The 23,951-nt window shown below is 41.5% G+C and overlaps 1 protein-coding gene across 4 annotated transcripts in view; it reads right to left on the bottom strand.

Annotated features, from left to right (window-relative positions):
- The window catches only part of ZNF462 (zinc finger protein 462), an 87,776-nt gene extending 79,503 nt beyond the window's left edge, over window positions 1-8,273 (bottom strand). For all 4 annotated transcript variants that reach the window (XM_062019240.1, XM_062019242.1, XM_062019243.1 and 1 more), the window contains exon 1: window positions 8,216-8,273. The gene's annotated coding sequence lies outside the window, so the exon portion shown is untranslated. The remainder of the gene's footprint in view (window positions 1-8,215) is intronic.
- Between the last annotated feature and the right edge of the window lie 15,678 nt (window positions 8,274-23,951).

The following is a 23,951-nucleotide window of genomic DNA, read 5'->3' as shown; positions in this document are numbered from 1 at the left end:
TCCAAACTGTCTCACAAGTTTAGCACAGACTGGAATGTCCACTTTTTTTTCCCTTTTTTAATTTAAACTGAAAGGAAAAACAAAACAAAACAAAACAAAACAAAAGCAACCAAACATAACCCAAACAGCAAAACACTCTAAATCCTCCAACTCCCCTTCCAAAAAAGAGAGCGAGAGAAAGAGAGAAAGAGGAAAAAGAGAAAAAAAGAAAAAAAAGAAAAAAAAAAAAAGAGAGAGGGGGAAAAAGAGAGAAAAAGAGAGAAAAAGAGAGAAAAAAGAGAGAAAAAGACACAAGCCACCTTCACCAATCCCTCTAGAATTTCTGACTTAAAAACTACTTGGGCTGCCAATTTAAGAGATGAATGAAAAAAACCCCCCACACTTTTCAACATCATCAGACAGCTGAATTCTGGCATTTGGACCACAGCAAGGTCTTTATTAATGATCCTTTTCCCAGCTAGACCCTAAATTAAAGTCTTCAGCAAGTCAAAATCATTAGAAAGCAAATGCATTACCCTGCACGTCACACTTGTGCTTGACCAAAATCTTCCAACACATGTCATCTTGCCTTAGCTACTCAGTTTATTCAATAAATAAGGAAAAAACTCCAAGTATGGGCTGCTGGAGCACCAGGTTCTGTGTGTCACATTCCCCCATTCTGCTCTTTTCTTTGCCAGCAATGAGAAGTCTAGGGACAGTGTGTGGGAGGAATGTGTTTGCCTGGCTCCTGTGATAAGTGGCTATTGTGTTTTGAAGCCATTTGCATGACAACAGTCCAATCCAATATGAGCCATCTTCTTTCCAAAAGGAATATCCTGTGATGCCTTCTTTCCACAACCATCGATACCATCCTCAATGTAGCACTATTTGAACCTTAAAGAGCTGCATGAGGGAAGGAAGAATTTGCTCATTTGGGTAGTGCAAAGAAGACCCTATTGTCCTACAAGGCCACGGAAACAGTGACCACATGTAGATGAGAAGATTCCATTTTTAGCATCTTTCAAAACAAAGTCTTCTCTTTCACATTATCACGAGCACATTGAATCCTCAGTCTTCCTGTATCATTCTCTGCAATGTCTGCTTTGTTTTGTCTTGAAAAATCATTCTTCTGCCTCCCTACCCCACGCAATTGCTCTATTAGCAGCAAGTTTCCACTACACATAATTATGGCATGCCTTAGCCTACTTTTCTGTTTGCTGAATAGCTCTGCCTATTTTCTACTTGTGCTGATGCTACCACTTACTTTTCGTGACACTCTAATCCTTGTATCCTTTGAAGGCCTGACTTCCTCCACCACAACAGCAGCTGGGGTTCTCAGACCCCTTTCCAGAGCTTTATAATGCCATTGCTGAAATCCCATTCTTTATCTTCAGTCAGCATAGATCCTGTACCTGTAACAAGTGTTGCAAACACACCATCCAGTGCTGCTGGCCACCCATTATCTAAATAACTAGCAAGTTATTAGTTGCATATTCCTGGCATTGAAAGAGGGAAAAACACAGGCACACAAGGCAAGCACTTAGCTTCCTCTCCCAAGGGCATGAAATAACTCTCTAATTTTCTGCATAATCCCAATTAGATTGTTTTATCTTCCACCATGAAGGAACAAGCAACACACATCAACCACTGAATTCTTAATTTAACTAGTTCAAAACTAACGGAAGTAGTCCAGAAATTCAAGTGGTTTTTCAGAATTATTTGCCTCAATATATTGGCTTTGCAGTGTTTGCTTCCCCAATCAGTAAGTCCTTCCAAATTACTTCTGACATTGATGCTGTGCCTACAGCTCTTTGTGCTGATATTATTAAACATGTTTCTTAAAGGGACTGTATTTGACCTTACTCAAGAAAAATGACTACACATCCTGAGATGTCTCATTTTCACCTTTAAATGCAAAACTGATAATTTTTCTTGAGGGATCTTACCATCTTCTACCCAAAAAGGAGCTTTTAGACCAAGTAAAAAACCTACTGTATTCCAACTAGACAACAGCTGTGCAAGTCCATAATTATATCACAAAGATGAGCCAAAACGAAGAGGCTTTTAGATCAAGGGGAAATAAAAGGCATAGCACTGTTGCTATGGTCTAGGACCAATGTTCTAATAACCAATGTGTTTCAAAAATGACTACAAAGCAATCACAACCAGTAATGAGGAAAGGCTCTTTTCCAAAAACTGCTTAAAGAAAAGTTCCTTCAAGTAATGATTAGGCAGGGATATTTTGAGTTACTGCAATAACCCATGCTCAAGCTGAACGAAGCAACTATACCAAGAGCTCCAACTCCTGAAGAGCTGAACAAAGAGAAAAAAAATCAAAACTGTACATAAGGCTATGCGTTTCAAACATAAAATACCAGAAATAAAGATTCTTCCTTCCTCAGTTCAAACCCTCTCTTTAATATCCCTTCAGAGTTGTGTCTGTACTGCAACATCTAGCACAGCTTCATAAAACTCAAGAGATGAGGGGCAGACTTAGATCTTTGGTATTGTTTTTAAAGTTAAAAGAACAAAATGGAACAAAATAAAAAATAATCTCATGTGACTCTTAATTTACCTATGCATTCAACCTCCTAAACACAAGCTTAAAGCAGAACACTTCCAAAAGTCAGGATACAGATAAAGACTCCATGCTATTAAATCTAGTCCCCCCCTACTTGGAAAATTCTACTAAAGCCTTTTCAATACAACCAACAAGATAATTATCATAAGTTGAGCTATCTCCCTTCCTCCCCCTTTTCTTCAGTACTGGCATACAAACCATGCTATTTTAACTTCTTTCCTGTTCTCCCAGTTCTTCTGGAACATTTTATTTTCAACAGTCAACTCATTTGGAGAAGTGCCATGCTGAAGTTCAACCGTTTACAATGTTAACTGTGTCTCTGCCAGCAGCTGAAGAGTTGCATCACACCACCTTCTCAAGCACCTCTTGATTAAACAATTGTGGAGTTCCTTGCTCTGAGAGGTTAGCAGATGTTTAAGCAGCCTTCATTCTCATCATACTCCTTTTTTTTCCTTCAAAATTTTTCTCACTGAATGAATGGTTATTTCTCTTCCCCTCCTCAATTAATATTCACAGATCATGAGCCCATATTTTCATACCACCTGAAAGACTTTTATTACAGACACTCTTTCAGAGTGATTGTTTGATGGTTTAGTACTCTAGAATAAAGCAACTGTTTGAAAAGCAAGCAAGCATTTAGACTGATGTTCAATGTTTTTACTGAGGGCAATTAAAAGTTCATACCTGATCACATCTTGATCAAGTACGCAAGTTAAGCAAATCACAGAGGTCTGCAGCAGAATCTTTTAATCCAGCAGAAGTTGACAAAATAAGTTATTTAATTTCAAAATAAATAAATATATGTGAAGAGACCATTTCTATTATTTTTGTACTACTACAATGACTTGGAAGTATTACAAAGGACATGAAAACAAAACACATGGAAAGACACAAAGATATAGTGGTCTTTGTAGACCTTTCCTGGTTGTCAAAACTAATCTCCTTCCTCTACCAGTACGCTTCTTCAAATCACCCTTTTAAGTGCTTCACTGGGGATTTTGTTCCAAGCTTGCTTAGTGATAGTTTCATAACAGGGCTATGTCAGTTAATGAATACTACACACCTATTCACCACAGTTTCTTACTACAAAGCAGTGTTCTTCTGCTGAATTTAAGAAATCATCCACAACACCAAGCAATGAAAGCGCTAAAGCAAACTGGAGTAATCTCATTTCATATTCTAACTCTACAAATGTTTGGGATAATAGGACAACTCAATAGCAAAAACTCTTTTAAATCTTGTTTCTGGGAGTTCCAAATGTCAAGAGGTATCTTTGGGCTTTTCAGAAGTAACCTTCCTCAAACTTTAAGTTGTACTATTATAAGATTGTAGTTCTTCCCATTTCCTTTTTAAGGCTAAAATTAAACTTGTCCATTCCTTGGGGCCCACAGTAACATCTGCCAGATGTCCAGTCATCTATGTTGAACACTGTTCTTCTCCAATCCTTAACTACTTATCAGCTCTGTTTGAAATCACTCATATTTTCATAAAATCCTACTTTCCTTAATCCTACTTTAAGTCAAAGTTCACAAAACTAAAGAGCTTGTTTTACTTTACTGAATTGAATTTTTTTTTCTCTACTTCTACTTGCAAAAGTTCTACTTTCCATTTGCAGCACCCTTTTATGTACTCGTAATCCTCATGGTCTAAGCATATACAGCATATTATTAATTTTCCTCTTGTAACAAAACATTTTTGTAAAAATATAGAAGGAAATTCTAAACATGATGTTTGAAAATTTTCAACAATGTAATGCATTATGAACCTAGTAAAAATATGTGAGGAAATCAAATCATTGTTTAAACATTTTTAAAGCAGTGATCCATCGACTATGTCTAACAAGGCTGAGAAAAGTGATTAAGAAAAGCAAGCTTATATACTGAAGAATAAGCGTTGAATGCAGTTTCTGTTAAGAGCCTGAACCATTAAGAAGTTCTGAGTGGCTACAAATTAAAGCAATCGAAAGTCATTGCCCAACTGAAGAAATTTGTTCGTTATTACAAGAAAGCCACCACCATCTCTTGAATTAACTTTCTATAGAGCTCTTTTAAAACTCATTGGTTTGGGATTTTTTTAATTTGTTTTGGTTTTAAAAATAAAATAAGCACCTCAGCTAGTATTTTAACAGCAAAATGCACTTCAGTCTATCTGGGCAGAAGTACAGCAAGAAATATCATTAACCAGAATATCACTCTCATAGTGAAGAAACCTTCCATAGAAATAACACTACTCTCACTGCAACTAAATTGCTCAATGATGTTTGGTTTTCTAGCATCTCTGCCAACATAAGAGAGCTAAGAGGACTTCCCATAAAGATCTGCTTAAATCTCAAACTCATTCTTGGATTGTTCATGCCATGTTGATGAACAGCCTATCTGTAGGGCATGTTGCAGTGGAAGCTGACCTCCCAAGAAGAAATTAAAAATTCAGAAGTGTGAAATACAAGCAGATACCTAAGAAGACTAGGTATAGTCTTCTTATACAGTGTATATTTAGGATCTGACCCAAACAAGCAAAGGTCAATGAAGACTTTTTCAGCTTCTTCAATGGCTGCTGATTTAGACCTATGCAGAGACTGTAAAGTGCATCACAGAACATCATCTCAGAGAAAACAAAAACAAAACAACAAACCAACAACAAACCTCACTCTTAACTTTGTCAAAATGTATTAAACATACCTGAAATGGTATGTTCCATGGCCCACTTCTGAAAGGTGGAGACAACCACAGCATCTCAGCACTCTGGGTGACACATCAGTAACCAGAACTTAAAAAATGCAGTCAATAATGCAATCTCCTTCCCAAGTATATTAGACTGCATGGTAAACTACTTCCTCCACAGTAAAACAGGTGCATTAATCTTAACTTTGCAGCAGCTGGATCTCAAGTTCATCACCAGTCACTGCAATCCTCAAATCCTTCTATTCTTTTGCACATTTGGGAGTGTGTTCTGATTCAGATTCACTATCCTGCCACTTACACCTCCCATATGTAACACACTCCCTCTTAAATTCTTCAGAGTAACCTATGTGTGAACATTACTAATATCTTTCTATGGAGCTGTGCCTTCAAGCTCAGTAGCACTGCATTCTGGTAGCCCCCTCGTGCATTTCAGCAAGCAGTTTGCATTTTTTTGAGGAACTGCATCTACTATGCAACCAATGTGCAAATTTAAGATTGGTAGGAAAAGAGTGAGACTGATTTTGAGATGACTCAAAATTATTGCAGACTAAAAGTTGGGTTTAAAAAAAGCACACAAAGTTCTGTTCAACTGCTATCTCACTTTAAAGATCTTAGGTTTCCATAATGACATTAAAATTATAACAATACTGTTGCTTTAAGTGTTCAGAAAAAAAAATATTTTAAGACACCAAAAAGACTGCTGTGAACACTGTTTTGTTTTTTCCAAGAGAAATTATGGATGTTACGATGCTCTGAGGACCCTACTAAAAGCATGCCAGTATCACTTCAATGCAACCCAGTGAGAGGGGAAAGACTCCACTCTAAAACACATCCAAAAGAAGGAATGCTCTTGAAAATCAGATGTTAAAAATCCCAAAAATCAGGCATCACCATCATCACCTAGAAAAAAAAATGACATTTCATGATGTTCTCTGGAAGAACCTGAGCAGCCTGTATGCACTTACCTCCAAATGCTTTCAAAAATCTATAAATGCGTGCATATATGCACTATTTTGTTGGCCAACTGAACAACCTCCTAAATTCTGTGGTCTTTAAGAAAAATATCTAGAAAGGTGACCTCCTCATGAAAGCCTAAGACCAAAAAAGCCTGAGGATGTGTTTCTCTGTGTGAAGGAGAATCTGAGCAATTTCCTCCAATCCTGTTTCCTGATAGCATGAAGTCAGAGAAGACCCATCACAATGTTGTGTATTGAAAAAAAACTGAAGAAACCTTAGGGGAAAAAAATCATCATTAAGCCAGCTACTGCCAGCATAGCTTCAAAACATGGAGAGACATCCACGATGTTAGGAGCACTTCCCATCTCAGCTTTGTCTACTCTCTCTCTCCTCCATTTTCTGGTGGAGCTAGAGAACATGACATGGCTTACCTGACTCAGATCACAGCTCTCTGCCAAACTAGTCACTTCCTCTTAGACATGCAAACAGCTTCATGAGACAGACCCCCACAGACACACACACAAAAGCAGCAGCAGAAAGCACTCAAACTTGAAGATCTTTCTCCTTCCAAACACCAGAAAAATGCATGAAACTTTTCCTTTTCCTTCCCCAAAAGAAGGACGTGAGCAGGGGAGAAATCCTATCAGATCACAACTACATGAAGCTCCAGGAGGATCTCTCTGTGTGGAGAATAGAAACCACAATGCTAAGAAGAGCAGGGAGCGGGGGGCCGAAGAAGGTTACTCCAGAAGACATAAAGAGCCTGGAGACTCTGTGTGTGAGTGTGTGTTTGTGTGTGTGTGTGTGTGTGCGCGCGAGTGTGCGTGTGCGTGCATGTGTACGAGAGCGAGGAGAAGCTTTGTGTTGTGGAGCCTGGACTGGAACCAAAGCAGACAGCTTGCAAATGGAGGACAGGGAGATAAAGAAAGGGAAAGAGGGGGAGAGATAGGGAGAAAGCTGCTCCGGGTGGTTGAGAAAGAGGCAGGGGAGAAAGCGCCTTCTCCCTCGCCTGGTTTAATGGTAGGGACATCGGGGAACTGAGAAAGAAGTGGGCTCCTTCCCCTTCCTTTCTTCCTTTCTCGCTCTCTTTCTCTCAAAGGAGAGCAGAAGCGTGTGTGTAATGGCTCCTGCTCTCCAGCTGAACGCTGTCCTCCTCCAAGCAACCTCCTGCGGGCACCACCAGCCCCCCAGCCCCGGCGCCGCCAGGGACCCCACATCCCAAGTCCAGGAGAGTCGCGGTGGGGGCACCACCGCCGGGCTGAGGGACCAGCCTCGCCAGTGGCGAGGAGGGCAGCGAGAGGGGACGAGGAGAAAGAGAGGAGAGGAAGAGGGGGAGAGAGAGAGAAAGAAAGAGAGAGAGAAAGAAAAGAAGAGAGAGAGAAAGAAGAACGAAGAAAGAAAGAAAGGAAGGAAGGAAGGCAGGAAGAAAGAGGTCACCCGATTGCCTGGGTTGTGCCAGCACGGAGCTTTTCTCTCCTCCGTGTCTCCGTCTCTTATCCAAGTCCACACGCACAGCACCATCCAGACCTCGCGCGCACACACACACACACACACACACACATACACACGTATCTTCTCGGGCACCCCCCACCCCGAAAGCTCGGCTGATATCTCACTTATCTCCCCGTATCCCCCACCCCCCCACCCCCCCCGCTTAATGCAACAACAAAAAATTAATTAACCGCCTTCCTCCTCCTCCCACCACCACCACCACCACCACCACCAGCACCTCCTCCTCTTCTCCTCCTCCATGCAAGAGACTTCTCTCTCAAACAAAACACCTCGCTCTCACTCCCCTCTCCTCTTTTTTTTTTCTTCTTTCCTTTCTTCCTCCTTCCTCCGTTGACCGAATGAATGGATTTCAGAGGAAGGTGGTGGAAGGACAGAAGGACAGAAAAGACCAAACAAAATACAGACACTCTCACTCACACACACACACACACACACACACACACACACACAAGAGATGATCTCTCCAGTGCCAAACCGGAGATGGGTTTTAATTGCAAGAACTTACAGGAGCGTCCCGGCACTGCTGCTCTTGCTGCTGCCTCCTCTCCTCTTCCTCTCTGTCTACCTCTTCTTCTTGTTATTGTTGTGGAAGTTGTTTTGCGAGTCTCATGTGCTCCTTGCCAGGTCTCAGCAATGGAGGATCGCCATCTTTCCCTGCTTTTCCCCCCCTCTCTCCCTCTCCCTCTCCCTCTCTCTCTCTCCTTCACTGGTTTGCTGCAGCTGCAGATGACCTGAGATATCCGTCTCTCTCTCTCTCTCTCACTCACCCTCTGTGTCTCTCTCTGAATAATGAGCAACCAGAGGGAGAGAGAGAAAGAAGACAATCTCCTCTCCTACCACACAAAACGCAAGAGCACCAGGGGGTGCAAGAATCCTTTCTAACAACAACAACAACGTGTAGGGGAAGAGAAGGAAAAAGAGAAAGAGAAGAGAGGAGGAAAAGGCAAGAAGAAAGAGAGGGAGGGAGGTGGAAGAGGAGGGGGGAAAGCAAGCGAACAAGAGAGAGATCCAGGCGGCAGACAGATGGAGGAGAAGATGGTAGTGATAGAGGAGGAGGTGTTGAAGATGAAGGAGATTAAGAGGAGGAAGGTGGTAGCAAAAAGTTAAGGTTTGGGACACTGAATCACTCACAGGCCAGGGAGGAGGAGAAGAATGGGGAAAGATCTGAAGAGCTTCCCCTTCCAAGCTGTTGCCTTCACAAAGCTTTCCTGTGCAGGAGTGCTCAGCAGTTACTGCGATGCTCGGGGAACTGCTCAGATGGAGCGCACTGCTAGGTCATAGCTCTCTTCCAGCCATAGCAAAAACCGGTTTCTGCATGCAGATCTGCCCCTGAGGTGATCCCTCAGACACATCCATCTAGAGGCTAATCTTCCCTGAGCAGGGTAAAGAACATAAATGGAGCTGGAGGTTGCAAAGTATAAAACCAGATCTACCACGTGGTTGGTTTTTAATCCCCTTCCAGCTCGCATTTGATGTAGAGAAAGGAGACTCCAATTGTCCATTTCTGGCACGTATTTTGAAGTCTACTCCTGGAAATAAAGACAGTCATCTCCAGGTTTTTTATTTCTCACAAGCATTTAGAAGAAAAGAGAGCTTGTACTACTGAGCACCTAAATCACTTTTCTACATTGGTGAAATGTTTTTTGATGAAAAAAAATTAAATAATTCTACTTAAAATAACTTTTATGTCTTCCAACACCTAGTTGTCTGCTCCTTTGTGACTCATTATTTAAACCGTGGAAACTAATGATCACGGCTCACAAAGAAAGGTATCTTGGTGATGAAGGCAAGCAGGCAAAGACAAAGCGGCTGTTGCCTGCATTTTTAGTCTCGTTTCTATTAAGCATTGTGCTGAGCTACTTCTTTTGCTCGCCAGACCCCACCCCACCCCCAACCTCTCACCACTCCCACCACCCCTCCACCTCCCCCCCACCCCCCTAGTCTTCCTATAACACCAGGTCAGATTCTTTCTAGGGTTATGTCTAGCACAGGGGGGCGGGGGGGCGCGGATTAGGGGTTACGTGCAGACTCAGAAAATCAATACACAGGACTGAGGCAAAATCAATTTGAGCGCAAGGGCATGACTGGTATTGGAACATCACTGGGGTTTCTCAAGCCCTCAAGCGCTGCAGTTTGCATGGATGGAAGAGAGACTAGAACCACAAAGCTCCGGTTCGGGTGAAGATCCCTCCCCTGCTCCGAGGAAGTTTTATGTGAGTGGTGAAGCCGAGATGAACTTCTTAAAAAAAAAAAAAAAAAAAAAAAAGAAGACCAGATTTCACTGGGTTTGGGAGACGTCAGGCATGTTAGAACTTCATTTTCTGAACCCTCCCAGCTCAGATGAAGACCAAATGCAGAAATGCTAACAATAGCGATAAAATAAAATCACAAAAATCGTTTGCCCAGGTACTAGTCAAACATTAAACCCATGCACTCTCCGGTCTTCCCATCCGCAAGCCTGCCCTGAGTACAAAGCACACAGGCAGGATCTCTCCCATTAAATCTTCTCTTTTTTCGAGCCGTGCAAGTTAATCACTAAACAGGAGAAAGATCTTCTCCCCCCTCCTCTCCCTTTCCGCTCCCCACCCCCCTCGCCTCAAACAAGTGCTGTGAGAAATAGGAGGAAGGATAATATCTGGGCAGAAGGAGCACTGTTGGATTTAGAGAATCCTTCTTAAGGAAAAGGGGAAAAAACATCAAAACTGGGGATTCCTACTAAGACTACTGGTTTCATGCAGACAAATGAAGCGGACACCTCCTAAGAAGCTGATAAAAGAACATTAAGGAAAAGGGAGGGACTGTCTTTACGGCTGCCAGAATGTGCATGTGTTCTGCCTGCAATTTTCTATAAATCATCCTCTTCGCAGGAAGAGAGCGCCTGGGCTTTGCAATTTTTGACGTACCGTCAACGCCAAGGCAGATAATTTACCTCTTTGTCTCTCAGCATTACATTAAAAAAAAAAAAAAAAAAAAAGGAAAAAAAAAGAAAATAGAGCAACTCCAGAACACAAACCCCAGAACACCTGACTTCTGACCAGACACCCTCCAGAGAAGTAAGAATCCCATTTCAAAATGAAGGGTCTTGGGAGGAGTAGGCATGAAACCTGAAGGAGGGGGGGAAAACGGGGTGGGAGGAGGAAAAAGAAAGGAAATGTATCTTCATGGAGGTAGCCTGGGAATGTTTTCCCGCCCTATGCCCTAGTCCTTTAGAGGTGGGGGGTTCTTTTCTGCGCTGGCCCCGCGGAGGACCCCCGTGGAGGACCGCGTGGTCACATAGGGAGCGCGGATGTCCGGGCACCCATCGGCCGTCCCGGGGAGGAGGTCAGAGCGGCCGGAGGAACGCTGAGGCTGGAGGGCAGAGCGGGGGGAATGGGGCAGGAGGCTTCTCCCTAGGGACCGAGTGGTCCTTAACTTCCTCCCGCCAGGCTTTCTGCCATCCCCACCGTGCTGAGAGCGCCGCCGGGGAAAGCCACCAGCGAGATGGACACGCTGGGCTGAGAGAACTCCGACAAGAAGCAAACAGCAGAGAAAAGAGAGGGGGAAGCCTCCCAGGAGCCCACTCGTCCCGTGTTCACGGACCGCTGGTTTCGCATAGGAACTGGCGCCTCTGGCTACCAAGTCCGGAGGAGGCGAGACGGGGTGTAAAACCTTCCCGAGGTGTTGGGCGGGCAGGGGAGGGAGGGGGAGAGGGAGGGCTTTAGCTGCGAGGCAGCCCTCCGGCTCGCCCCGATGCCTTGCCTGGCGATAAAGAGGTTAAACAGTCCTGACAGCCCCCTGGTCCTAATTACCCCGGAGGGTTAACACTCCCGTTTCCCGTTCGAGAGAATAGTTTGCGCCTCTGTGAGTGCTGGCATTTGAGTCGCCGATGACGCCGAGGTGCACACAAAGGCACTGGCATCTCACTGACTGGCAGCCCGCGGTTGGGGTTCAGCACCCCTGCTGCCCACTCGGGGTTTGCGGGGGTGGGGGGGGGATAGGGGGGCGGGTTGTAGAAGTAAGAGACGACGAGAGGGGATTTCAGCTTCTGTCTGTCTTCCCAGCAAAGTCTTGTCCAACCACCGTGGTGACTGAAGCCACAGCAAAGGGATATTCTTGGTTTTAAATGAAAAATTCATCCACCTGGGTAGAAAGGGTCTTCTACCATGTACTTAGAGGAAAGGGGGCCTGGGGGGGGAAGACACATGGGACATTTTCCAGTTTCTCAAACTGGCTACATCTTTCCTCACCCAGAAAACCTTGACTAACCAGGGCCTGAGCACCCTATTCCCAGACCAGGTTTTTGCTGATGTGCAATGATGCAGGTTTGCATGGCCCTGACTGACACCTGCAGCCTGCTCCTAATGCCTCTGGAAGCCTGCGGGGCTGCACAGGTAGCCCCACAGCAGCAAGGCTGCAGGCGCAGAGGTGAGCAGACTGCAGAAAGCTCAAGATGATGCTATTCTGCCTTCTCTCTTTTTTTTTTAATTTGTATTTTTTAGACCAAAACCATTTATCCACGGGCTATAATTGACTCCTTAGGATGGGAAACTCTGGGACACTTAGCATGGACAGTGAACACAGCCTTACTGAATAAGACATTAGGAAAGCAATGTGGAAAATAACGCACTGAAAGCACACATCTTTATACAACAGTGTATAACCAACAGTGAGACCACATTGTTAGTGTTTCCTCACAGAATGAAAGGGATTTCTTTTTTCCCTTCCCATACTTGGAGAAGTTTTTTCCTTTTCCTGAAACAAGTTTTAGTGAACTTCCTATTTATTCTCCACTTCTTCATGGCTATTCTATCCTACCAGAGCAATGTTTCACTGTCCTTACGCAAAAGACAAATGTTGTATCAGCTCACTGAAGAATTAAGTATCACTGTCTCTATAGAATCATAGAATCCTAGAATCATAGAATGGTAGGGTTTGGGAGGGGCTTTTAGAGATTATCTAGTCCAACCCCACTGCAGAAGCAGGATCACCTAGATAAGGTCGCATAGGAACATGTCCAGGCGGGTCTTGAAGACTTCCGAGGAAGAAGACTCCACAACCCCTCTGGGCAGCCTGTGCCACTGCTCCCTCACCCTCACAGTGAAATAGTTTCTTCTTATGTTTAAGTGGAACTTTTTGTGTTCCAGCTTCATCCCATTTCCCCTTGTCCTGTTGCTAGCTACTATAGAAAAAAGGGATGTCCCAACCTCTCGACACCCACCCTTTAGATATTTATAAATGTTAATAAGATCTCCCCTCAATCTCCTCTTCTCCAGACTAAACAGCCCCAGTTCCCACAGCCTTTCCTCATATGAAAGATGTTCCAGTCCCCTGATCATCTTGGTGGCCCTGGACTCTCTCCAGAAGTTCTCCGTCCCTCCTGAGCTGAAGAGCCCAGAACTGTACACAGTACTCCAGATGAGGCCTCACCAGGGCAGAGCAGAGAGGGAGAAGAACCTCCCTTGACCTGCTGGCCACACTCTTTTTGATGCATCCCAGGATGCCATTGACCTTCTTGGCCACGAGGGCACATTGTTGGCTCATGGTTAGTTTATTATCAATCAGGACTCCCAGGTCTCTCTCTGCAGACCCGCTGTTCAGCAGTTTGACCCTCAGCCTGTTCTGGTGCAGGGGATTGTTCCTTCCCAGATGCAGGACTCTGCACTTGTCCTTGTAGAACCTCATGAGGTTCCTCTCTGCCCAACTCTCAAGCCGGTTGAGATCCCACTGAATGGCAGCACAGCCTTCTGGGGAATCAGCCAGTTCTCCCAGTTTGGTGTCATCAGCGAATTTCCTGACGGTACACTTTATTCCCTCATCCAGGTCATTGATGAAAATGTTGAACAAGACTGGCCCCAGAACCGATTTAGAATATTATGTTCTGTATAATAGGTCTCTAGAATATTATCTTCTGCAGCAATTGAGATAATTTCACTTTCCTGTCTAAGAAGATTAGAAATGTGGTGTTCTGAGCTTTACCCTGGCAACTCACTTATTTCTTTAGCCTCCAAAAGTTTCCTTATTTTGAAGGACCTTGAGAAGCAACTGTTAGTAAGTAATTCATCAATACTCTCTTTTTCAATGTTTTGTTGTTGATGTTTAATAAAAGAACACAGGCTAGGTAAAAGAGTGTTTTATCCATCACCAGAAGACTGGCAGCAAACAGATTTTGGGGAAATCTGAAATTACCATGAGAAAGGTTTGCTAAGCAACTGAAGGCACATCTCGATTTCACTTCTTACCATTAAGAAACAGTGAGCATGAAGCTTAATTAAATTCACTTTGCATTTTTGAAATCTTTAGAAGCAAAGTACTCTATTCTATAAGTGCAAGTCAAGTTTTCTGAAATTAGGTCCTTACAAAGACACAGCCAGATTTCATTTAACCTTCTGTGTGGCTTTAGATGGTGTCAATGAGATTGAAACTACAGTCACTTTACAGTGTCTGACCTTCTGGATCATGACAACTGTTCCTCATTTGTATAGGCACATCATATCCCAAAATTATATTATATTCACTATTAAGGAGACATCAAGAGAGAAACCATTTGATTTCATCTTCAGAAGACAGAGATACTGAGCGATTTGTGAAATTATTTTTAATTATTGCTCAGATACGAATGTTTTTTGGCTTTATTTACTCGCCATATTTCAGTCTCTCCACCTAGGATATTTTACTAGATTTATGCCATTCACTACAAAACTATTCTTACTCACATACCCTTGAAAAAATGCATTTTCCTTTTTTCCTTTTTTTTTTTTAATCTAAATGCAATGCTTGCATCTCTCAATCTGTCTCTCTCACAATCCAGTGTTTTTAAAACTTAAGCTCTCAAGTGTCAGCCAAATAATTTCTATTCTGTATGTCCTATTCAACCTGTATAATATACAGCCTCTGATAGATTTGAGCTCTGCTTTCTAGTCAGTATTTCTGATATTTAATTTTTCTAGACCCACCATAAAACTGAACAAGGCCATCTCTGGCTTTGTAGGGAAGTGCCTGGTATTGCTGAATAATTTGTCTACTATATACAGTTTGATGACGTTTTTATTGATACATTACAAATTTAGCCCAAGTTTCATTTTTTTGAAGCAACTCCAGTAGGTATTTTCATTTCCCATGGATGTATTTCAGACATAGTTGATTTCTTATCTTGCATGTCTTTGAAGATACAAAAGGGAAACAATGTATCTCCTACTTTTGAAATACTTCAGCTTACAGTTCATTTCCTAGTGAAGCTGTTTCTTCTTTCCCAGTTGTACACATGGGTCAATTCCAGTTCGTTTCACCTTTGAGCATAGGGATGCACATTGCAGAAAGTTGAACACTGCTGAAGTGCATACCAAAGTTCTGTACTTCTAATAATGTCATTTGTTTTGGGCACACATTTCCTATCTGTGAGCTTGTCACTGCTTGGAGATATTTCGACAAATACTCTTGAAGACCTTTTCTCGTGATCTTAAGTTTATGACCAACACAAAATGAAGTTGTCCATTTATCTCTGACAAAAGATGGATTTTTTTTTCTACTCCCATGCATTAATGACATTAATAACATGACTTTTTTTTTTTTTTTTTCCCCCCTCCCCCTGGTTCCACATCTCAACATGATCAGCCAAACCCTCAGCTGATGTAATTTGTCTGGTTTCATTGACTCCAATGGATATGCTGCTAATTTAAACCTTCTTCCTGGCTCATTCCTTCATCTAGCTGGGTTAATAGTCTTTACCAATTGCTTACAGTGGTTTAGATATTTCTCTTTTTACTTGTAGGTATTACATATTGAAATTACATGTTTTTTTCCATTGGTACTTTCACTATGCTATATTGATATCTCACAAAGAGTTATCTGGTTTTAAAATTTATGTTTCTTTTCTGCTGCCTTAACTGATCTCTCCAGAGTGATTCAGTTACCTAATGCCCACCTTGACTTCCTACATTTTAAACTGTAGCATTTTGCTGAACGTCTCTCTGCATCAATTGATTCCAAGATGCTGCATTTCAAAGGAACCTTTCTTAACGTAATATCTCACCTACAGTAGTGTTGTGCCATTGATGAAAAAGACATTGTTCCCAGTTTTGACCATTCCAGACAGTAGTTGTGTTCTCTGGAATTGAAGATACACAATTTGTGATGTGAATGAATATTTACAATGCCCATTAGATGCCAATTGACTCAGAGATGGGTGGTCATATTGTCAGGAAAGATAGTCTCATGTGTAAGAAGGCATGTGTGGGTTTCCCTATAAGTTTCATACTCTCTGGTCATACTCAGCTCTCTTGGACTGCCTGTAATAAATTTTCTACACTCACATGTAGAAATGTCTTGGTGTGTTTTGTTTCCTTTTTGGCAGCACCATTTCTGTAACAGAATTTTCAAGCTCTTTTATGGAAGCCCAGGCTATATTTCAGCCTTTGAGGTGACCAGGTGGACTCCATTAATAGGGAGAAAGTAGGACAAAAGAAGAACACCAAAGGAAGTCCATAAATAGAACCAGTACACTTGGAAAAAATCCTCACCTATAATTACGAAAACACTTCAGCATTCCATTCTGTCTTCAGAAAGGTAACAATTATTTATACATATCAGTCTCTTTGTAAATGCCACCTGTCCAATCAATATATTAATATTTGAATTAATTTCAAAAGAAGATGGCAGAAAAAAAGCCATCATTTCCTCAGTAATGAAGTAATTTATCTGAAAATCTGACAACTGTAAGTGGGTGGTACTCTTCTCTATGTAGTCGTACAAAAGATATTGCTGCAATCAAGCTAGTACTTACTATTCTAATAGTAAAACATGCCGAGCATCAAAACTTGACAAGGAATGGAATGAGAAGTGATATGATTGAGCAGAGATTTAGCCGATTTGTTAGTTATATTGTTAAAATGATTTCTACTCCGTGTCTTGAAATCTTTACACACACATACAATAAGTGAGACAATTTCTTGTGGAAAGTATGACTTAAAGAAAGTCTTGGAAGAGAAAGAAAAGTAAGTATGTCCAATGTGGGGAGAATTATTTTAAATAGTCAAATAGAAGAGTTTGTTATGACATATGCACAGTATCTAGTTCCACTGAATCCTGTTTCACTTTCCTACTCCTGGTAATGTCCTGGAAGCAATGGAAGTTCACCCATGTCTAACCCTTAAAAGTAAGGGAGACATAAGGGGAAAGCACACAAGTGTCAAAGAACAGGCAAGGGAAGGCAAGGAGAGCATGAAGGAGAGGGAGAGGGAGGAGAGGAGAGGAGAGGAGAGGAGAGGAGAGGAGAGGAGAGGAGAGGAGAGGAGAGGAGAGGAGAGGAGAGGAGAGGAGAGGAGACAGAAAACCACCATGACCACCACCATCAAAAAGGTTCAAATTTGACATGATTGTAAGTAATGACTAGAGAAGGGGATTTAGGAGAGCACTAAGACGTAGCTGGACTGACAGGCTATTTGGCAGTATTATTTGTGACAGATTGAAGGAGACATAGCAGGTATCAGAAAATCCAGTAGAACAGTGATTGTACCAAAGATAATCAATCCAGAGGTTTGTAGAACAGTCACAGAGAAATTAACAGCTTCAGAAAAAACACTAAGGATTCATGTTTTGGATTAAAAAAAATTGAGGACAGCAGCAAGTTTGCAATTCTTCATAAAGAAATGTAGGGGATTCCATATACAGGGGATGTAGTCAGGCCTAAGCTGCAGCCAGTTAGACTCAGAAAATTGCACTGAAAATTGTTCCCTGACTCTAGATTGCATTATCACAGTTCTCACTGCTGGCCTATTCTGTTCTCAGGTGGTGATTTTTGCTGTGGGTGCTGTTACCTACAGAAACTTCTCCCTGATGCCTACTTGTTCTCCAAGGTCCGAGTGTGCATGTCATGTAATGTGTTTCTAGTCATTGTGAGTGCAAAGGAAATTCTGATAAAGGTACCTCAAACACCAGCTGATGCAGGTACTTCTGAGTCAGCAGAGAGCCTGGAGCAATAGCTCCAAGAGGTTTGAACCTTCTCATTTATCATGTTCTTAAATTGTCATTCTTCACCTTCTAACTTAATCATCAGCTTCAGTGCTGGCCCCACATTTTTAACTATTTCTCTTTTGATCATTTCACAGAAGTCCTCTGAAGTTTTTATTCCCTAATTTCAAAGTGTTTCTTGTGCCCTCCAGGTGAGAAAGTCTATAGCTGCAATGATGTCTGTTTTCCCTCTTGACAACTTTCAAGCTGCAGATGGGAATTGCCAGTGCAAGAACCCATGGTGTACTAGACAAAGCATAGGGACTCTAATAAATTAATTGGTTTGCCTTCCTACTTAATTGTCTCTGGGATTAATGTACAATGATTAATTGCCTTTATAGCTAGTTAATAGTGGATTTCAGTATCTTCAGTGTAAAATCAAGCTGCCATGTAATTTCACAGCAACAAGAATCTTTTGGTACCAACTCAGGTGTAGTTTGCTGGCCAGGAGGCATGGAGCAATAAATGTCTTATCACTCTTGATCTTACACTCTCTGGGTTAGGCTTTAACCAGTTTTGTTGCATCAAACACTACCTAATTGCACTGACCAAACACCAATTCACAGTGCTTTAATATTCTACAAGTTTATTCAAGCATCCATCCTCCTTTTGTTTAAGTTAAACAATTGCTCTTCATCCCTTTAGGACTGTAGAACATAAGCAGAGAAAGTATAAGTCACAGGAGATGGTCACTGCCATTCCTTTGAAATGTGCAGCTCTCTGTGTTCACAAACTAGAAGGATACTAGTTTCCTAGCTAACAAGTCTATCTGCCAGAAGTTGTTTTCCTTGGTCTTCCCCAACAAGCAGGACTGAAAGTCATCTTGGGATTAACCATCTCTGAGATAGCCACAGGATGGATAAGCCTAGCCAACCAGTGTCTTTTCTCTTTCACAAGAATTTCTTTGCCTTGCTAAGGAATTGTTTACAATGGGAAACTGATCAGCCAAGCTATGGTAGTATCATTATATCCATATAAACAGTCTATTTCCTGTGTAGACAAACCCTTAGACTAATCTGCTTGCCTGACCCATGGACCCAGTTGCAGAAACCTTGGAACATGTCTTGGAGTCTTATCTCACTCCTAGATTATGAAGCCTGACAAACCTTTTCATTTTGTTCAAGGCTTCCTGCCATTTCAGCCCTGGAACCCATCTGATTCCAGATCTTTTGCCCTTCAGCCAAGACTCGTCAGCCAAGCCACATACATCCTGCCATCAGGATGCTTCCATTTTTGCCAAGCTCATTTTTGCCTTCTCTGTTCTTCCATTCATGGATATCTAACCTTGTTCAAATGTGAACAAATTGAGCAATGGACAGCTTTAGGCCAGAATGCGTGTTTGAAGTTGAACAGGTCTATTCCTTTCTTCATTGCTAACTTTCACATAGATGGACATAGAGTGCCTTACTCCTTGTAATACTGTGTGATAAAAAAGGCACCAATACACTCCAATGTCTCTAATGTTACCTGATGAAATCAAGAAATTCCATTATTCCTCTTCAATCCTTTTCAGAGTTTAAGACCGGACACTGATTTCATCAACTTACCTCTGTGAAAACAGCAAGTAAAGATGACTTTTTTTCTTCTACACTCTTTTTCATGGTTTTCTACACTCCACTATTTTGTATTTTAGGTTATTTTACACATTATATTATTAAATCATATGAAGAAAACACCAAAATACCTAATGGATTTGCAGTGATGCAGATAAATGTTTCTTATGAAGACACTCAAATACAAGCACACATCACAGGGTGGATGGATTTTGTTTATGTGTGTGTATGTGTATTGGCCTACTGTAATTCTTCCTTTTAATTAGTCTCACACAGTATCCCTAATTTTTTTTTTTTTTTAAAATTAGATCCCCAGACAGAACAGCAAGAGCAAGCTTAATGGAGATTTTTGTGTTGTGGACATGCCTTATATGAAAAAAAAGATTACCATAGATACATGAGTATCTTATAGTAGTAATTCTTCTTGCTGTGTAATATTCAATGGAAAACCACTGCTCAGATGCTCTCAGGTAGTAAGTGCAGTAACTTCTGCATCCTGACAGCTTGTTTCTTCACTGGAGAAAATAAATTATTGCCATCATCATACTCCAACTATTTGCCTTACAATTTCAACCTTATTTCTACCAAGCAGTGCAAAGCTATTGTACTGGCAGGGCCTTCTGCTGCATCCCCAAGGTCTCCTGAAGCTCCACTGCTGTGTGCCACCAGACTTAACCCTGCCAACCAGGTCTCTTCCTGGTTTTCCTTTGCCCTAGCCTTTGGAAACCACATCAACGAGCAGCCTTCACCTGTTTGTTGTGAGAATCTGCTTTCAAAGAGGGCTGGCTAACGTCACAGCCTAAGAGGGACTCACCCTCCATTTGAAGTCAAGGAAGGAATGTCTCCCTGCTTCCAGCCATGCCTTTTATCCTCTTCTACCAGCCATTCTTTGGCAGCTCATTTCTCTCCATACTTAAGGATGAAATCAGGGCTGTGAAGGGCCTTGAAGACCAAAGAGCTGACTCAGAACAAAGTGTTGGAACTAAATGCTATGAAGGTGAGGAACTGTGTGTCTGGAGGTCAATCTAACCTTTTCCTATCTCAAAAAAATGTATATGAAAGGTTAAAAAAACATTAAAAGTTTTTGAACTTGAATACTCATCATTATTTTCTTTTGTTTATTAAGAAATACTCTAGGAGGTGAGTACAGAAATCCAGTTAATCCCATTCCCTGCCATTGGCAGAATTGCTCTCCTCTCCTCTCTGTGGTCTCCTTTCTTCAGAGGTGTACGAGAACAAGACGCAATGGCTTTCAACTGGTTTTCCTGAGAGCCATGATTATATTGGGTCTCTTCAGCCGTGTAATGAAACCAAATTAAACCTATCTGAAAGGCTTAAAACACTCACCACAAAATGCCACCAATGAATTTTGGCAATTCTTATTTTAGGTTTCCTTTCATAAACAGGTATGTTATGTTTATTAAACATTAAATAAAGTTGGCTAGAACACACACTTTCAATTTCACGAGGGCTTGGATATTTTAAAATTGGATTTTGGTTTTATTTAGAAGAGGAAGTAAAAATTTCTCTGAATATTTCAACACATACAATTTTAATGACTCAAAACCATAACATAGGATTTTGGTAAAACTGTATTTTCCAAATAAAGTTGTTAATTCAAAAGTAATTGAAATAATTCTTGTAAGCATCAATGCATGTGTCTAGCAGTAAGTGATAAACTAGTTCCCTGTGATGCAATTTTAGAAATAATTCATTAGTAACACATAAATGGAATCTCAGTAATTTTCTGATACCTGCATAGGTTTGAACAGAAAAATAGTTGTGCTGAAATGCCTCACTTTTTATAAAAATGTTGTGAATACAAAGGTGGTACTTTGAAGAGTTTTAAAACATGGATTGAATACAGTCACAACACTTTTATCACAACACTTTATAAGTTATTAGCATCACAGTTATTAAATAGGTTCATCTCCTAGTGTACAAATCTGGGAGAATTATAGCCTCAGCAATTGCCGTTTATGGACAGTTACAGTGGAATTTGTATTTCACTGATCATGTTAAATTGGTAGAAGTATTTGTATTACAGTTATATAAACAGCTTCAGTATAAAAGTGAAGAAAGCATCTCAAAAAGTTGGGTAGGTGTGGCAGGTACTGAACACTAATACTCAAGTTTGAAATCAAAGTTTGAATGACCACAGTTGAGTTGTAATAAAGGTGAAACAACACAAAAGCTAGACTAAGCCTTTCAATACCAGTCAGTGTTGCCTGAGGAAACATGCAGTTAGCAGGAAAAGAGTGTCTGTTCCCAATTTAAGACATAGATGGGTTTGGCTGAGTAAATGAATAAAGAGGGAGACGAATAATCACTGATTATTCCACCTCTGGCAGCTGTAAGCACTTTACCAAATGTAGCAGGGAGCAACACAAGCCATCTTTGATCTGCATACTGCTACTAATGCAGTTGCATTGTTTTCCATACAAGTTTGCAAAGGATTAGTCTCTGGCATGTGAGTGGACTTGATAAATCCCAAACGCATGAGTTCCTACAAGTCCTGTCTTTTCACAGTTTGTTGGATTGGAATGTGGACGCTTGCAATATAGTGGATTGCCAAATAGAGGAAACAATTTGTGGGAAAATGAATCCTAGTCCTGTTCAGTCAATCTGGAAGCCATGTTTCAGGAATAGAAAAGTTATCTTGGTCCACATTGCTGTCCTACTTGCACCTGATGTTTCTCAGCCCTACCATTTTGTCACTCACATTTTGTTTCAGAAATCAAATCAGCGTAATAATAACAGAAACTATGGCTTACAAGGGTACATACCTGCCGCATTGTGCGTGTATTCCATGTTGCTGAAGACAAAGTAAGATTTTTATTGAAGATCAAAGGCTTCCTGTAGTGTGATCTATATCTAAAAAAGACTTCCTACACATCATGAGCTCACACCTTCTGGTTCATTCCTGTCCTAGGGAATTGCTCACTCACTACCATCTAAACAATATATGTCATGAATCATTCATTGATTCCACTCAAGTGAATGGAATGCTTTCCGTCAACCACAGAGAGTTTTGACTCAAACCTGGAGGGCCTGATGCATCCATCTTTCTTGCACTGAGTGGCATTTCTCTTTGGACACAGTCCCACTGTTCTTGCTAGCAGCCTCTACTACCTCTTCCTCAGCTCAGTCACTGGCTTGTTTCTCTTTCAGAGAACAGGGCTGAAAGAACAGCCTGCTTTGGGAGCAGAATGAAGAGGGAGGAGTGTCCTTGCTGGTTTTCAATGTGAGCCCATTTGGCCTTAATTTTGCAAGAAGGGCAGGATACTTACCCACTCTCTTCATCCATGACCCTGTTTCATGGCTGACCTAGCAAGGCAAGCCATCAAATGCTTCAGCACACAAAGCAGTAGGATGAGCAGAGGTTATGGGCTGCTTGTTAGCCTCACTTGTTAGGGTTTTGTTTGCATTTTCAGATGATTCTTTCCAAAATATTATCTCCTTCCTGCTACACTTCACTAATTGAGAAAAAAAACCAAATATCTTACCTTCCATGACTGTTTGCACTTTGCTCTTTTGTAGAAGAATCCCTCAGTCTGTCAGTTCAGAAAGGATTTTAATCTGGGCAGTAACATCCCATGGGGTCCCAATCATCATTTATCCTGTTTTCCAAGGCAAAAATTGTCCTTCATTCCTGTAGCTGAGTGGATCCTCACACTGCACAGGCAACACTGAACAGAACAGAGCATCTTATCTGGGCTTGAGCCTATGCTAAGAAATGGCTATATGAAAACAGTCACAAACTGCACTACTGTTTAAAAAGGAAATTATTTCTCTCAAATTGCTTCATCTCATGCAAATATAGGTGAATGTATAGGTGAAGACCATATGCCACATATAACTGTGTAAGTAGTACGTCTGCAAGCCCAAACAACCTGCTGAAAGAGGATAAGAGAACAGAGGATAAGAGAACCTCAGTTGGCTTAATGCCCTGCTGCAAATACTCAGAGACTCAAGTGATGTAAATGCTATATGAATCCCAAGCTGAAAAGGACACAAAACTTCAGCCAGCCAAATTAAGATGGTTCTGGCCGGTCTACTGAAGTACATTTGATAAAGTCGAAGTTTTAGCAAGCTTCAGGATCCTCAGTCCAAGCTTGATATAGTTTGGATTGTTCTACAGAAATTAATGAACTGTCTGCTCTGTTTTAGCCAAATACTTCACAGGACTGAGTGTTGGTAACGCTTGACTGTCATTCTCACAATGTTAACTCCCCTCAGATTTCTCTGTTTTCATCTTCTACCGCACAGTGACTAGTGTGATCCCATGTAAGGTTTGCTTCTGTTGTTTAGGTGTGTGTTTTATCTTACTGCCAATAAATCTATTTGTGGGGTGGAGAGAGTGGTGGTGATGTCAGGGAAGTGGTTGTGTTCAAGCTTCCTGAGGTGAACATAATCAGTCTGACCATAGCTTGAAAACTGAGCTGAGTTTGAGTAGAAGTAGATGACTTGTCATGGTGCTATTCTCTCACACTGCATTCAAAGATTTAAATTTTAACAGTCTACTCTGGGGTGCAACAGGTCAGGGATTTTTTGTTGAATTTGCTGTCCTGTAAGCCAGCTGTTGTTCAAAGTGTTAGGCTGAGGTAAATTGAATGGAATCCCCTTCTAGCCAATCATGCATGACACCAAGTATACAGACACATACAAGTAAAAATTTTCCCAGCATGTAGTAACATATGCAGG

This window comes from Colius striatus, chromosome Z (assembly GCF_028858725.1).
Source record: "Colius striatus isolate bColStr4 chromosome Z, bColStr4.1.hap1, whole genome shotgun sequence".
In the NCBI taxonomy this organism is placed as follows: Eukaryota; Metazoa; Chordata; class Aves; order Coliiformes; family Coliidae; genus Colius; species Colius striatus.
This window is presented reverse-complemented; position numbering and strand designations above follow the sequence as displayed.